Source organism: Bombus terrestris, chromosome 8 (genome assembly GCF_910591885.1).
Source record: "Bombus terrestris chromosome 8, iyBomTerr1.2, whole genome shotgun sequence".
Taxonomy (NCBI): Eukaryota; Metazoa; Arthropoda; class Insecta; order Hymenoptera; family Apidae; genus Bombus; species Bombus terrestris.
The window spans coordinates 1,744,322-1,757,857 of record NC_063276.1 but is presented as its reverse complement, the minus strand read 5'-3'; the positions used below and the strand labels follow the sequence as shown (position 1 = coordinate 1,757,857).

Below are 13,536 nucleotides of genomic sequence, written 5' to 3'. Positions count from 1 at the left end.
CCTTTAGGTGGCAGAAACCGGGTTGGTGTTCTCGGGAAGGCCACGACTCGGGCGTCCCGGCGACTTAAAGCGGCACACAAGTCACGTACCGGCATGGGACCACCAGTATTATGGCGCGTCCTCTACCCTCGGTCCACCTCCCAACACACTCTCTTACTCCCTCTCCCTCTTTCTGCTGTACCCTCTGCCTTGGCTGGTTGCCTCTACGTCGACCTTCTCCCTCTGTCTTCGTCGCACCGGCGTATCCCGTCATATACATATTACGCGCGGCGTATAATGTGGGTGCCGCTTGCACAGCGAGGCGGCCCGGTGTCACGCTACGTGCTTCCTGCCCGCAGGCCATGGTGTGACAAAAGGCCTTATGTCCGCCCGCTCGTGGAACACTCGTGATCGCAATGTGTAATCAAGCTCGCATGGCCACTGTATTACCACGTACACCTCTACCGTGGCCCGCGGCCATCCGACCGCCTCTATATACAGGCGCGCGCACACGAGCCACACGCATCCAACAGAGCCACGCAAGCATGTACGCACGCACGCACGTACGCGAGTAACGCGCCGCTTTTGGCCGGCCGTTTCCCGCGCACCACGCAACCCGACTCTCCTCTCTCCTTTCCACGATCGGTTTCGCAAGCCAGACCAACGCACAGAGAGAGAGAAAGAGAGAGCCCAGCGGCGCCCACTTTTCTGCTCGATTCGTCGTGCCATCGTGCACCGCTCGCAACCACCGGCCCTATGCGCTCTTTCGCAAACCACCCCCCCCCCTCTCCCTATCTCTCTGGGGGATTTTTTTTTTTACCACGTCTTCTTGCTTTTCGCTCTCTTGTTTTCCTCTCGCTCTTTTTTCCTTCTGCTATCGGTGGGTAGTTTGGAATTCTAGACGGTAGACCGTGATTTAAGTTGGAACGTGGCTTGGAAGGAGGATCGGCATCGAAGGTGAATCGAGGATGCCACAGGATGTTACATTTTGACTCGTCTCGGGGATGAAATTTGCCAAGACCGCGAACCAGGTGCGATCAAAGCTCGGAAATTTTTCCCCCGAAAAGCATGGAACTGAAATATTTCTACGATTATCGCAGGATTCCTAGCACATGTAAAATGTGAAAATGGTTTCCAAACATGTCCCTGGTATAGGTGAAATTGCCAATTGTCGAAGATAACTGACAAATCTCAGACGATATAAACGACATTCTGATTATAGAAAGTCCATTAACCCATTCATCGAAGCATATCGAACGATCGTTCCCGTGTCTACCCGTGGAAAATCGAAAGAGCCAATTTCTGTCTGTTTTAACGCGAATTGGGAGAGTGCAAAACGGATCGGGACGGAAAGTTAAGAGCGGAAAAGGGCAATCCTGGCGGTCGAGCCCAGGTCCCCCGGTATACGTTGCACTTTTGGCAGTTTCCGACCGGTGTCGGGATGCAGTCTGCCGCGAGTAACGTGTTTACCTAGACTATTGATCGAAGGGGGCGAGAGATCCGTGTTGAGGCAGGGGTGTGCGGCTTCTGGAAAACTAGGACCACGGGAATAGAAGATGGGGAATTTTTGCCGAGTTTCCACCTTGTCGAGGATAGGTGGAGAGAAACAGAGAGATAGGTTACGGATATTCAAGAGCCAACGGGATAGCTGAGCGTATCCATGCGTCAGGAAACTTTCCAGACCTCGACTCGACAACTCGACGAGGACGCTCTTTGCGCCGCGCTTTGATACTTTTCCCGGCCCGATTGGAATTTTTTCGCCACTCGATTCCATGTTTCTCCTCTTTTCCTCGGTTTTATTTCCCACGTGATTCCGCGAGTATAAACTGCACGCCATTCGATATTTCTTCGAAGATAATTACACGACTTTGATAGTCGAAGCGTTCGAAGCATCGAAACTCACCAACCATCCCATGCGACAATCGAATCGGATTTTTGATAATTTCCAGTCGACTAAATCTTTCTATCGCGGTACGTATCAGCGCTATCTTTTCGAATAAATAGAATGGGCTGTAACTGATTTTTTTTTTAGAATCTACGTGGGTTTTTCGATATATATTATTTGTCGTTATACGCAGTTTACAGTAGGTTTAATCCCAAAGGATTTCCTAACAATTTCGATGTTTCCTTTTGGCGACGCAATTTGTCTCGGTACAACACTTTCTAACTTAGGACGTAGTCCCAATTTAGATCAAACCAAATGATACTCTTACATTTTTACGGAATCGCAAAAGAAAATAAAGGAGCCACGAAAAATATAAAACTCAAATTAATTACCACGTTCGACCACCTTAAACGCATTCGTGACAACAACGTAAAACGAAGACAAAGACGTTTCGACGAATCTTGGATCGATCGCAAATTCGATAACGAAAAGAATCGTAACACCTTACCGAAAAACAAGGGATAAAACACCTGCTCTACAGCGCTCGATGTAATTTCCACACGATGTAACTTTTCAAACTTTGTCAATTTGAAAAAAAAAAAAAAAAAAAGAAAGAGAGGAACAAATCCAATATCACCACTAAAATAATCACCTATTCGATCCTCGGTTCATCGCAAATGATGCCGCGCCGATTTTGGACGATTCGTGTACACTTTCGTTCGAATCACACTTTTTTGTTTGTCAATTGCACAGTGTCGACGTTTAAAATTTAATTAAAAATCGTTCGATCCGCGAAACACCATTCGAATCGATCTGTTTTTTCTCAATCGCGATTTCTGATCGCTTCCGTTCGATGTTCCATCGTTACGTATCACCGGGCACGGCGGTTCAAATGTCTGTAACGGCACGGAGCGCGGCGCAGAAAAGCGAAAGACCGTGGGGCAGCAATTTCTGCGCCGGTCGGAATCTAATCCGCCGCGAACAGCCGCCTTTCGTGATACCCGTTACACACACCGTGGAGAAAACGTCGAACGCTTCGGTGTCCCGAGCGGCAGTAAGTTGAATTCCCAAACGGGCGGGTGTGGCGACCGTCCCGCAACGGGCACCGAAACGGATGCCGCTATCTCCTCCGACACACCGACGCGACTCCCGGCGTTTCTCTCTCCCTCCCTCTTTCCACCACCGATTCCCAACTTCTCTTCAACTTTTCTCCGTCGACAAGCCTTTCGCGATTTTTCTACCTTCCACAGTTACTTCTTTTTTTCCACCTTTCTCGTCTTTCTTCTTATGCCATGGGAGGAGAAATCGTTAGGAAGGCGATCTTTTTCACCAGAGACTCTCTGATTCCACGTACGAAAACGCCTGGCATTTCGAAAGAGACGCGTTTTCTTTGGATCCATCGACGTAATTAAAAACGTTTTACAAGATAATTCGCACAAAATTCTTTTACACCGAGGAAATCGTAATACGGATGGCTCGTTCGATCGATTTCGGCGAATGGATCGCCAAAGATCGGCACGCGAAACACGTCGAAACACTGCTGTCACAGGATTTCACGAACGTGACGGACGATTTTCAGAGAAAAGGAAAAATAATTTCGTCGAATCGGCATTCCGGTAAAATTCCTGGCGAAACGCGGCTCGTCCAAAATCGACTGACGGATCTGCTCATGGTTCGACACGGCGCGGCGGTTCGACTCGTGAAAGCGTGACACACGCGCGACAGCGTGCCATCGGTGGCCGATCGAACGACACTTTCCTCGTGACACTTTTTTTTTCCAGCACGGGAAACACGACGGTGGCCAAATATCGGGTCGTGAACGAAACGGCGCGACGGGACGCGTTCGCGTGGCGTGTTGTCACGCGCGACGGGTGAAGCACGGCGATCGCGTGCGAACGCTCGAAAGAAACTCGAGCACGTCGCCGTTCGGCGACGATGACGGGGCGACGGATGAAAGAAAGGCGACGCGGAGCAAGGGAAGGATCGACGGGCGACCGTTCATCTCCATATTCATGGGGGACGACGTCGAAGCGCGACGATTCCGTGAGCTTTAACGAGCCGTAAAACGTAACGAAAAGAAAAAAAAAAAGGAAAAAGCGCAGGCGTGCCGCGACCAACACACTTACGAATTATCGCCGCCTTTTCGAATTGCGAAGTTATCGGCGGCACCGGTCGGTCGTCACGCAGCTCCGACACGGTGAAAAGAAAAAAAAAAGGAAAGAGGCAGACGGCTCACAGACACATCAGGGACACTCACGCGCTCACTGTTTGCATTGGTGTCGTCGTCGTCGTTATCGTGGACGGTGTCGTTGCGGCTGTCGTGGTCGCGACGATCTAGAGACTGGCCGATATATACTCGCGAGACTGGCGGTATGCTCGCGAAAAGGAAGAGAAAGAAAGAGAAGAGAAGAAAAAAAAAAGCAAAGAGAAAAAGAACGTTGCTGGAGCGCGCGGAAGTAAAAAAAAAGCACGGCACGGATCGGAGAGTCGAAGACGAGGAGCAAAAAAAAGAAGCGGGACTCGCAGAACACTTGACTGACCGCGCGGTTACGAACACACAACACACTATATCACCGACCTGCACGAGAGCACGGTAGCCAGCGGAGTTCTCCTGGATCCTCACGTATCCAGCGTGACGATCCGTGCGTGCCGCGTGTCCACGTTCCGAAAGTGTCACCTCCCTCTCCAGTCGGTCGGCTTCAGACGTGTGCACCGGCGAAGATCCGTGAAAGGAGGAAGAAGAGGCGAGAGATCGGCCAAGCCAGTCGTGGTTGGACGATGTCGGTGGCGCGCACTTCTCTTTCTCTCTCTCGTACCCTCGCACTCTCGATCCTCCGTCTTTCTTTCCTCTTGCGATTCTCTCTTTCTCCCTTTTACCGTCTTTTTCTCGTCTCTTTTTTTACCGTGTGTCTATAGCTCCGCCTCGGTTCATCGGTTGTTTTCCACGTCTTTGACGTTTTCCCTTCTTCCTGTCTCGCCTCTACTTTCGTCGCTTTCCTTCGTTTTCTTTTTTTTCCCTTAGTTTCGTTCCCTCTCGAAAACCACCAGCTAGCCGCGTGCACGTTCGACGTAGCGCGGCGGCAAAGAGCCGAGTATAGGAAGAGACCAGCACGACGTGTCCGCGCGAGACGGAAAGGAAAAGGAAAGCGCGCGCGCGTCCCGTGAAAGAAAGAGGAAGAAGGAGGAGAGTAGGAGCAGATGCCGAAGGAAGAGGCGGCTCGGGGTGCGGAGGAGGAAAACCGAGCGACGGTGGCGGCGGCGGCAGACTCGGTTGACTCGGTGGCCGAGCGGTATCTCACCCGCGAAAAGCGTCCCGCGATCAGGTGACAGCGGGAGTACACACCGGCGCTACTCAGGAGCGAGAAAGAGGGACGGAGCAGCCGTGTGCGCGCGGAACACGAGAGGAGTCGAGCGAACGAGACGGAACGAATGGCCCGCTCGCGCTGCCAACGGAGACAGAAGCCTGGTGTCGGGCGGTGGAGGGGCTGCTTGTGGGACGGCGGGAGGTTAAACACGCCGAACGCCAGCCAACCGACAGAGAGGAAAGTGGGAGCGAGCAGGAGGGAGAGAACGATAGTCGGCGCTCGTGCGTTTCGAGTGTGACTGACAGCGAAAAAAGAAAGAAGAGCGTCGGGAGACTGGCGGCGAAGGAGGAAAAACAGAGGCAGAGAGGAAGAAGAGAAGAAGAAAGAGAGGAAAAAGGAAACCGGGGAGGAAACCGATGGAGAAAAAGAAGACGACCGGTAGACGGAACCCGGGGAGAAGTTGGAAAAGGGGGACGAAGATGCTATCGTCCCGCCGGGAAGAACAAAGAGAAATAACGCGCGTGTAACGAAGACGAGGGCGTAAAGGAGCGAGGGTGAGACGAGAGACGTGAGACGAGAAACGGCGGATATAGAGGCGGCGTATAGCGGCGGGGTACGCGATGCGCGACTCGCCGGGGTGGAAGAGCGTGCGCGCGCGCGCGCGCACGTTTCTCTCGAAGGGGGAAGTCGAGGGAGAGAAGGGCTCCCTGATCGCTTCTGAGTGCAAACGGTTCGGCGTGCGGTGGGACACTGGCAGGCGGGCGGCTGGCTGAAACTGCTGTGGATAGCGGGTGGCGAGCGGTGCGATACTCTACCTACGGGACGGGACGGGCCGAAAGCCGGGCCGGGACCCCCATCCACCTATACGAAACGCACACAACCGTTCGTCGGTCGGGTCTCCCCTCGCACACACAATGAGAACGAGAGACCCGACGGACGCGCCACGCAGAGAGCGCGCCGGCACACAGCCGCGTTCTCACACTAACGGTGAGTCAGGCAGGCGAGCACAGGCGGCTGCCAGGCAGACAGGCAGGCAGGGCAGGCAGGGCAGGCAGGCAGGCAGGCAGGCAGAGGCAGGCAGGCAGGCAGGCAGGCAGGCGGGCAAGCAAGGCAGCCACGGCACGTTACTACGCCAACGGCACTGCCTTCCCTCGGCTCGATTCGGTCTCGCTCGGGCGGCCGCGTTAGTCCGACTTTCCCGTCTTCGTCGACCGCCACGCTCTGTCCTCGTTGTCCTCGACTAACTCGTTCTTCGTTGCTCGTTCGTTCCCTCGGTCTCTCTGGCGCTCCGTTCCATGCCGCTACTCTCCCTCTGCCTCTCCGCTGCCACCTCATCCCCGATCTCCTCGTCGTCGTTCTCCTCCCCCTTCCTCACGCTTCAGCCGATGCTCTCTTCCGCAAGCGCGCACGATCCTGCCTCTCTTTTTCTCCACGCTTCTTCTCCTTCTCTCGGATTCTCGCCTTCCGTCCTTCTCTATTAAACGATCCCTCGGTCTGATCGTTCCTCTCGGATCGTGTGCACCGCTCCCTCGTTCTCTTTCTCCAAGCGTCGGCTTCTCTTTGTCGTTCCATCCTCGTCTCTCCTCAGCTTCTCTCCCTCTCTCTTGCTCTTCCTCCGTCTGTCGCGTTCTCTTTCCGACCCCACGATCGTTCCTCGTCACGCCGTTCTCGCGCCGTCCTCTTCGTTTTCCCGCTGTCCTCCTCCGACCTAGTCGGCGTTCTCTGTTCTCTCTTTTGGAGAGCGTGTGCGCGCGCGCGCGCCCACACTCGAGCGGTAGCATATCGTAGGTCCGCCTGCCTACCGGAGCTTTTCAGACACCGATGAACGTGCTGGAGGCCCGAAAGCACGCGAGAGAAAGAGAGAGGAAACGAGGGAGAGAAAAAAAGAGCGAAAAAAAAGAGGCTGCGAACGAGAAGAGGCGAGCCGAGTGGAGAAAGAGAGGGACGAAGAGAGATAAAGAGAGACGTGACCGCGGGGATGTAACGGGTGTGTATGGAACGGCGGTACGACGACGATGACGACGACGACGACGACGACGACGACGACGTCGACCGACCGACCGCCTTGTTCACGAATTTTTCGCCGCTCAGCCGGCTGGGATGAGTTTCGGGAAGCCGGCAGCCGAGGTGGAAATTGCTTCCAGAGAAATTGGATTTCACGATAATGGCGCGAATCGGTTCCAGAGATTTCCAGGAAACCAAAACGCCGGGAAAGGAGCGGGAAGCGGTGGTCCCGCTTCGATTCGTCCCGTATTGCCGGGTGACTGTAAATTTCTCGATACACGCGACAGAACCCGTACTACGTGAACTTCGCTGTTCCCGTTTCGGCTTTCTGGGGATCTCCGACAACTGTCGCGACTGCCGCCACAGGAATTGCGCTCGCTCCTCTTCGAATTTTTCGTCACTTTTTTAACTCGACAGAGGCAGGCAATTTCACAAAAGATATTGTAATTTATTACTTTAATCCGAAATCTAGGGATAAGCAAGCGTAGGGTAACGTTTTTCGCAATATCAGTGCCACTTAACGTTTTAATTTCTGGGAATATCAAGTTGAAAATCTCGTCACATGTACTAAAATTCATTTGCGAGTTGCAATATCAGCGATTTCTTTCTTTCGAGCTTAAAAATGAATCATTTAGCGAGGATTGACATGGATTTTTAAGACTATACGTGGCTGTGTATTTCCCAGTAAATACAAGACCCTTATGCGGTTCGACGTTCGCTCGTTTAAGTAGATTTACGTAATATCTTCGTCACTACTAATTGGCTGGCCCTTCAAAGCGCAGCCAGTCACTGCTAGTTACTATCGCAAACAGAATTAGTGTGATTTGCGTTTGCGGATCTTTCCCTGAAACCTTCGTCCAAGTACAAAACTAACGGAGCTCGCGGTTGAGTTCCAACTGGTAACATTCTTACTTGACTATCCTTTCGGTGTCAATGGTCAAACCTGGATATCTACTTAATTACATTGCTACTTTGGAAAAGACTAAGAAATTGAAAGTACATTTCGACGTGAAACCAAAACGCCTGGTGATATTTCGAAGATGTAACTCGTATCTAGCGACGAAACTTAGCGAAGCCTCGAGTAGAAACATGCTCGCGATCAAATACGATCAGGAAAGAGACTCGAGTATTAATAAAATTCAAACCAGTTTAGCACAGTATATTTAACAGCAACTACGCAGCTGTCATTTAAAAAACATCTACCCACCGTGCAAAACGAGCCAACCAAGAATCTCATTTCGAAAGGTTTCATCGTCTCGAGGAATCTACAAAAAGAAATCAGACTGGGTTCGCTCGAGAAACTTTCTTTCGCGTTTGAAAGTCAGCTGCCGGGATCCAAGAGCCGACTTCGTCGTCATCGCTATTTACCATACCGGTGTAATTCGCTGGAATCGGAGGAATAGCAATGGTCTTTAGGAGGAAAAATGGACCGTGGAGATACGAGGAACAAGCCGAGGCTATTGGCCGTTCGAGGGGTTAGCCGTTGGCGTCGGTGACAGGAAACGGAGGAGATCGGCCGGCGCGAGACGCGCGCGGGTGCCTGTCCGCTTTCGTCGTCGCGGCGCTTCCGATCGGGGGCAAGGCGGTCTCAGCTATTCCAACAAAGTATTCCGCACACAGAGAGCCGCGGGCGCAGTCGCCGAGTCTGCGAAGTTGCCTTAATCTCGATCCGCCTGTCTTCCCTTTCTCTGTCCTTCTCGCTCGGTCTCGCCACCCGTTCCCGTCGTCACTGTGAACGACAGACTTTGAGGGTGACTTTGAACGAGATAGAGAGTTCGAGAAACGAGAAAACGAACCGTGGAACGGAGAAGGACCGGCCGTAATCCGGGTAAAGAAAGAACCGCTACCGAGAGAGGTAGAAAGGAAGGGAAACGAAAGGCGACATCGCGCGGATGGTAGAAGCTAGGATGAAAGAGGAAAGACAGACGGGCAGAGGGAAACGACGGAATACCTGAGCACAAAGGCGTGCTCGACATGGCGAAATACAGGCGATCCACGGTCCACGGACGGCCGCGTACAGCATAGAGAAACTATGGACCCGCATCACGCCGACAACCGCCGCTCTATGCCACCGTCCCCGTTCGTTTCACGCTCGACGCATCGCTTCGCAACTCCAGCACACGGCACTCGGCCGGCGAACGTTCGAGCGGCATTCGTTTCGGGTTACGCTGTGATTGTCGCCTATGAAAGAGGCCCGATCTTCGTCCGCGAGAACGAGGGTTGCGTGCGGGGGACGAAAGAGAAGTCGTGCCGGGAGATGGAACGCAGTGGGAGGGCGGTACCCCCTTAACACCGGGCACGAGGCAAAAAGGGGTCCAGCTGCGCTGCATCCTTGTTCGGGCTGCTCCGAAGGGAGTTCGGGGATTATTAAAATGCTGCAGAGGGATGGGGAACCTCGTTCGTTCTACTGTTACCGGGGCTACGTAGCCACGAAACCGGTAAAATCTTCCTCGTCGCTCCTATGGGTTTCGTCGTTTTCCATCTTTTTTTCTCTTTATCGCGTCCCCCTGCCCCTCCATTTGGCTTTGCTTCTCTGCCTCTCTGCTTCTCTTTCGACCGGCTGATTCGGTATTCAAGTTCGAGTCGCGGTGCACAGGCCGCTGCATAAAATGTCTCCCCTCCCTCTACAATGATACCAATCAAGCCGGCCGCCATCGAGCCTACCAATCAGGGAAGCTTTGACGCGCAGCGACAACGTTTTTTGGGGTTAATTCCAGGGAAACGGCTGGCTGACGACGCGACCCTGAGAGATCGATTGCCGTTCTACGAGACGATAGGAAACGCGCTACTATGTAAGATGGAAGATTGTCTAGCGTTCGAAGGAAAGTGGATCGATGTATAGTTTCGAGGACGATGACCCAGAGACTCGAAACATTTTCGTCAGATGATCGTCGTCAGGAGGCTGTGATAGTAAAATTTTGTACGCGTTTCACGATATCGGAACTAAATGTTCGTAGACACGAAAGCTAAATCTTCGGAAAGCGAGATCACCGAACCGATTTGTAACCTACGTGTGACGCGGGCGTCAGACAAGGTGAAGCCTAATTATGCGCGATCCCTGTCGTCGCTTAACGATCTAAACAAGGGAACCTGACGACCCTTCGACACCTTGTACCTTCTTGACCACCTTGCCTCTCACCGACACAAAGAATCCGTAAAGCCACGTGCACTATGTCCCTTCGGGTTTAGTTACCTGCGAGGCTTAAGGATCCTAATACTTCGTTTACGGTGAACCCATTGTCAAACGGCGAACGTTAAATGAAGGTATCAGAAAACGACTCTGTACCATCGAGCCTCTACGGAAAAACATTTTGCCTGGGGCGTCTTTCTTGCTACCTACGTAGAAGCTGTCTTATTTTAATCTTCTCTCGGCACTATTTGTCGACAAGTGTTCGAAAATCGTCACAGATAAAAGTCAAGCGGAATATTTAACGTTACGATGAATATATTCTGTCTGGTTCTTTTTTACTGGAATAATGCCTCTAAATATAGTTGCACGTGTAAGATCGTGAATCTCGTTACGATAGTTCAATGTTTTATAAATGAAAGCTAGTTATGTTCGGTTGAACGTAGATAAGTGCCATTAATAGCACTTATCGCGCGGCATAATTTAAAAGCAGTGAAATTAAATCGATTGCGTAGAGAAAATCCTTTCTTCCGTCAAAAGTTCTGATTTTTAAACGATTACCGTGGACGTGTTAAATCTATGTCGTTGGTGTCGTACTTCACGAAACAGAAGGCATTGTACTTTGCAAAACTGAAGGAGCACACTTACCCTGTTAGATAAATGTTGTTTTCCTTCGAGTAATGTTTCCAACTCCTGAAATCCTTTCGCCTCCTCGGTGGTCCTTGAAGAGTAATGACCGCTTCGCTGTCGAAAAATAACAGCGTCTATTAGCACGCGCTAAATGAAACGATCGATAAATCATCCTGCTAAGACACAAACAGACTTTCACGCTCTTTACGATTTTTCGGTGTGTCTCGTCGTTAAAACGTCGATATTAAATAAAACTAGCAACTTTAAAAAAGGCCGCACATTCGACAAATAAAAGTACAACGGAGAGCCGCCGCTACGCTCTCTCGAAGAACCTTGCGATATTAATCGTCGATATCTCGTTATAAGTAGCTCGGCTCGATTCACGAACAACATCGAACAAGCGATAAACACGAAAAACGACACAACCGTAAAATAACAGAAGCGAGGACACGAGATCAACGAGCTGCTGTTGACGTTTCTCTTCACTCTCCTGTCTCTCACCTTCGCAGCATGGAACAGCTTACTTGCGGCCTAGGCGCGCATAATCGCACGGAAACGTTCCGCAAACAGCTCCGTCCCGGGGTCCATAGATTCCCGCCGAGTTTGTCCCGGATATCGTGCAGCCCAGTCGCGGGAAGGGATCGCCGGCAACGTCCCGTCACTAATTACATTCTCCTCGCGCAATCACGGCCGCGTGTACACTTACGCCCGTCCCGTTCCGTCTCCCTGGCTCGTGTCCAATTGCCCCGTCGGATCAGAAGCTCCTTCTTGGCTGGCCCCACCGAGTTCTCCTCCGTTCTTTCTCCGTACGCCACTATCTTCCTTCTCGTTCACTAGCTGCCTGCCTGTCTGTCTCTGCCTGCCTGTCTGTCTCTGACTGCTTGCCTGCCTGTCCGCTTGCTTTCGTCCCGTTCGAGATACCTGGGATTCTGAAACACCTTGCCCTCGATGCGCGCCGAAGTATTCCGACACTTGGGTATTCGTAAAGTTTCCCAAGTCTGAACGAGGAAATGGGATAGATCAAGGGTCATAGGGGGGAGTGTTTGGGTTGGAGCCAACGATGTCGAATGGGTGGCGGTGGAGGGTGGGCTTCCGATGGGTGTTTGAGAGAAATTTTTGGATTTAACGCGAAATGTATGTTTTGAAATCGAATTGGCGGAATTTTGACGAGAACTTGAAACTGAGAATGACGCGAATTTGTTGCATTCACGAATACTGCATACTGCCTTATATGAATGCAGGTATTTTTGTGACCGTTTGAACAATTTTTGGGTTGTAAATTTTACTAGTCTCTGTCCTTTGGGGTTAGTATTTTTACAATTACAAGTATTCGGATTTGAAGAAAGTGAAAAACACTCGTAAGTGATAGGATATATACATTTTTGAAGGAATTATAGAAAGTTAGAATATTCTTTTCGCTATCCTGAAATTTCGAGAAGACGAGTGGTTTTTCAGAGCATATTTTCGCACGGGTCACAGGCAATTTGCTTTGACGTTCTTGGGGTTAGGAACGTAACGAGTTTTGAGAAAGGGATGATGGTTTTTCAGGCGGATTTTGGATGTGGTATAGAGTGAAAGCGCGGGAGACAGGAAATTGGATTCTAATTCGAAGCAGGGCTTGATAATGCACGAAGTGGCAGGGAACGTGGAATCTGGAACTGGATTTTTGGCAACGATCGAACTCACGTAATCGGCTCCGGTTAATTTTTCGTACGATAATGGAATGTTTCGAGTGAAATGTTATTTCGTGACGGTCTTGAAAAATTGATCCTCGACTGATATTATAAAAATTGAGAATTTTACAAATAAATAGCTCAATCGAAATACTTGATCGAAAGTTTATACTGCATTTAATATCGACTTAATTTAAAAAGTTACTTAAAAAGTTAATCTAAAAGTATAAATCTAACGAAGAAAAAGCATTGAAAATAATTACAGATATCAAATTAACAAATCCGTCAATCCGATGGCAAACAAAATTAAAATAATCTTTCCCAAAATTCGTAAATCAAATCGATCGATTCTATATCTTAAAATTATAATAGAAACGACGATAATGATAAAGAAAAAGACAGAATAGTGCGCGTGGAGCTGCATTAAAAGGAACAGCGTAATGGCCGAGGCGTCGAAGGCGATAAAATTTTATCAGAGGCGACGTACCGTAGTGCACACGAGCACGCAAAAATCCATACACGCGGCCAACCCCCTTAACACACACCCTTTCGCCCGTTACGGGGTGAGATCTGTAAAAGTTGAAACACTCGGCCCTGGGTAACGTCGCGCGTTTATCCGCACGATTGCGCGCGGATATCGAGCCGCGGAGGATGTCTTCTCGAGTCGTTTCCGTTATTGGAAACTTTTGCGGAACGATACAGAGAGAAACGATTATCCTTGGACAGGACCTTGGGCTTCCGCAATGGACATTGCGTTTCAGCGACTTTGTTTTCCTCGAGTTGTTCGTAAAAAATTCTGGAACGCTTCTCCGGTAGACACTCCTTCCTAGAAACAAAGTTTTAATCGGCGAGCGTCGATAATTTTTAGATCTTAATCGTGCCAGTGGTATTTTACACAGACGATCGTTAGCTGTATAATTTTTATTTATGGAA

At 50.5% G+C, this 13,536-nt stretch overlaps 1 protein-coding gene across 5 annotated transcripts in view; it reads right to left on the bottom strand.

Annotated features, from left to right (window-relative positions):
* The window catches only part of LOC100644524, a 71,547-nt gene extending 59,297 nt beyond the window's left edge, over positions 1–12,250 (bottom strand). Inside the window, exons 1-2 of one of the 5 annotated variants that reach the window (XM_020864156.2) lie at positions 11,637–12,250; positions 10,949–11,044 (exon numbers count right to left, since the gene is read on the bottom strand). The gene's annotated coding sequence lies outside the window, so the exon portion shown is untranslated. Of the gene's footprint in view, positions 1–2,372; positions 2,441–2,516; positions 3,931–4,121; positions 5,243–10,948; positions 11,045–11,636 lie in introns of those variants that run through there. The other 4 variants (XM_012310947.3, XM_003397003.4, XM_012310946.3 and 1 more) reach the window with 4 other exon arrangements.
* Positions 12,251–13,536: the final 1,286 nt, after the last annotated feature.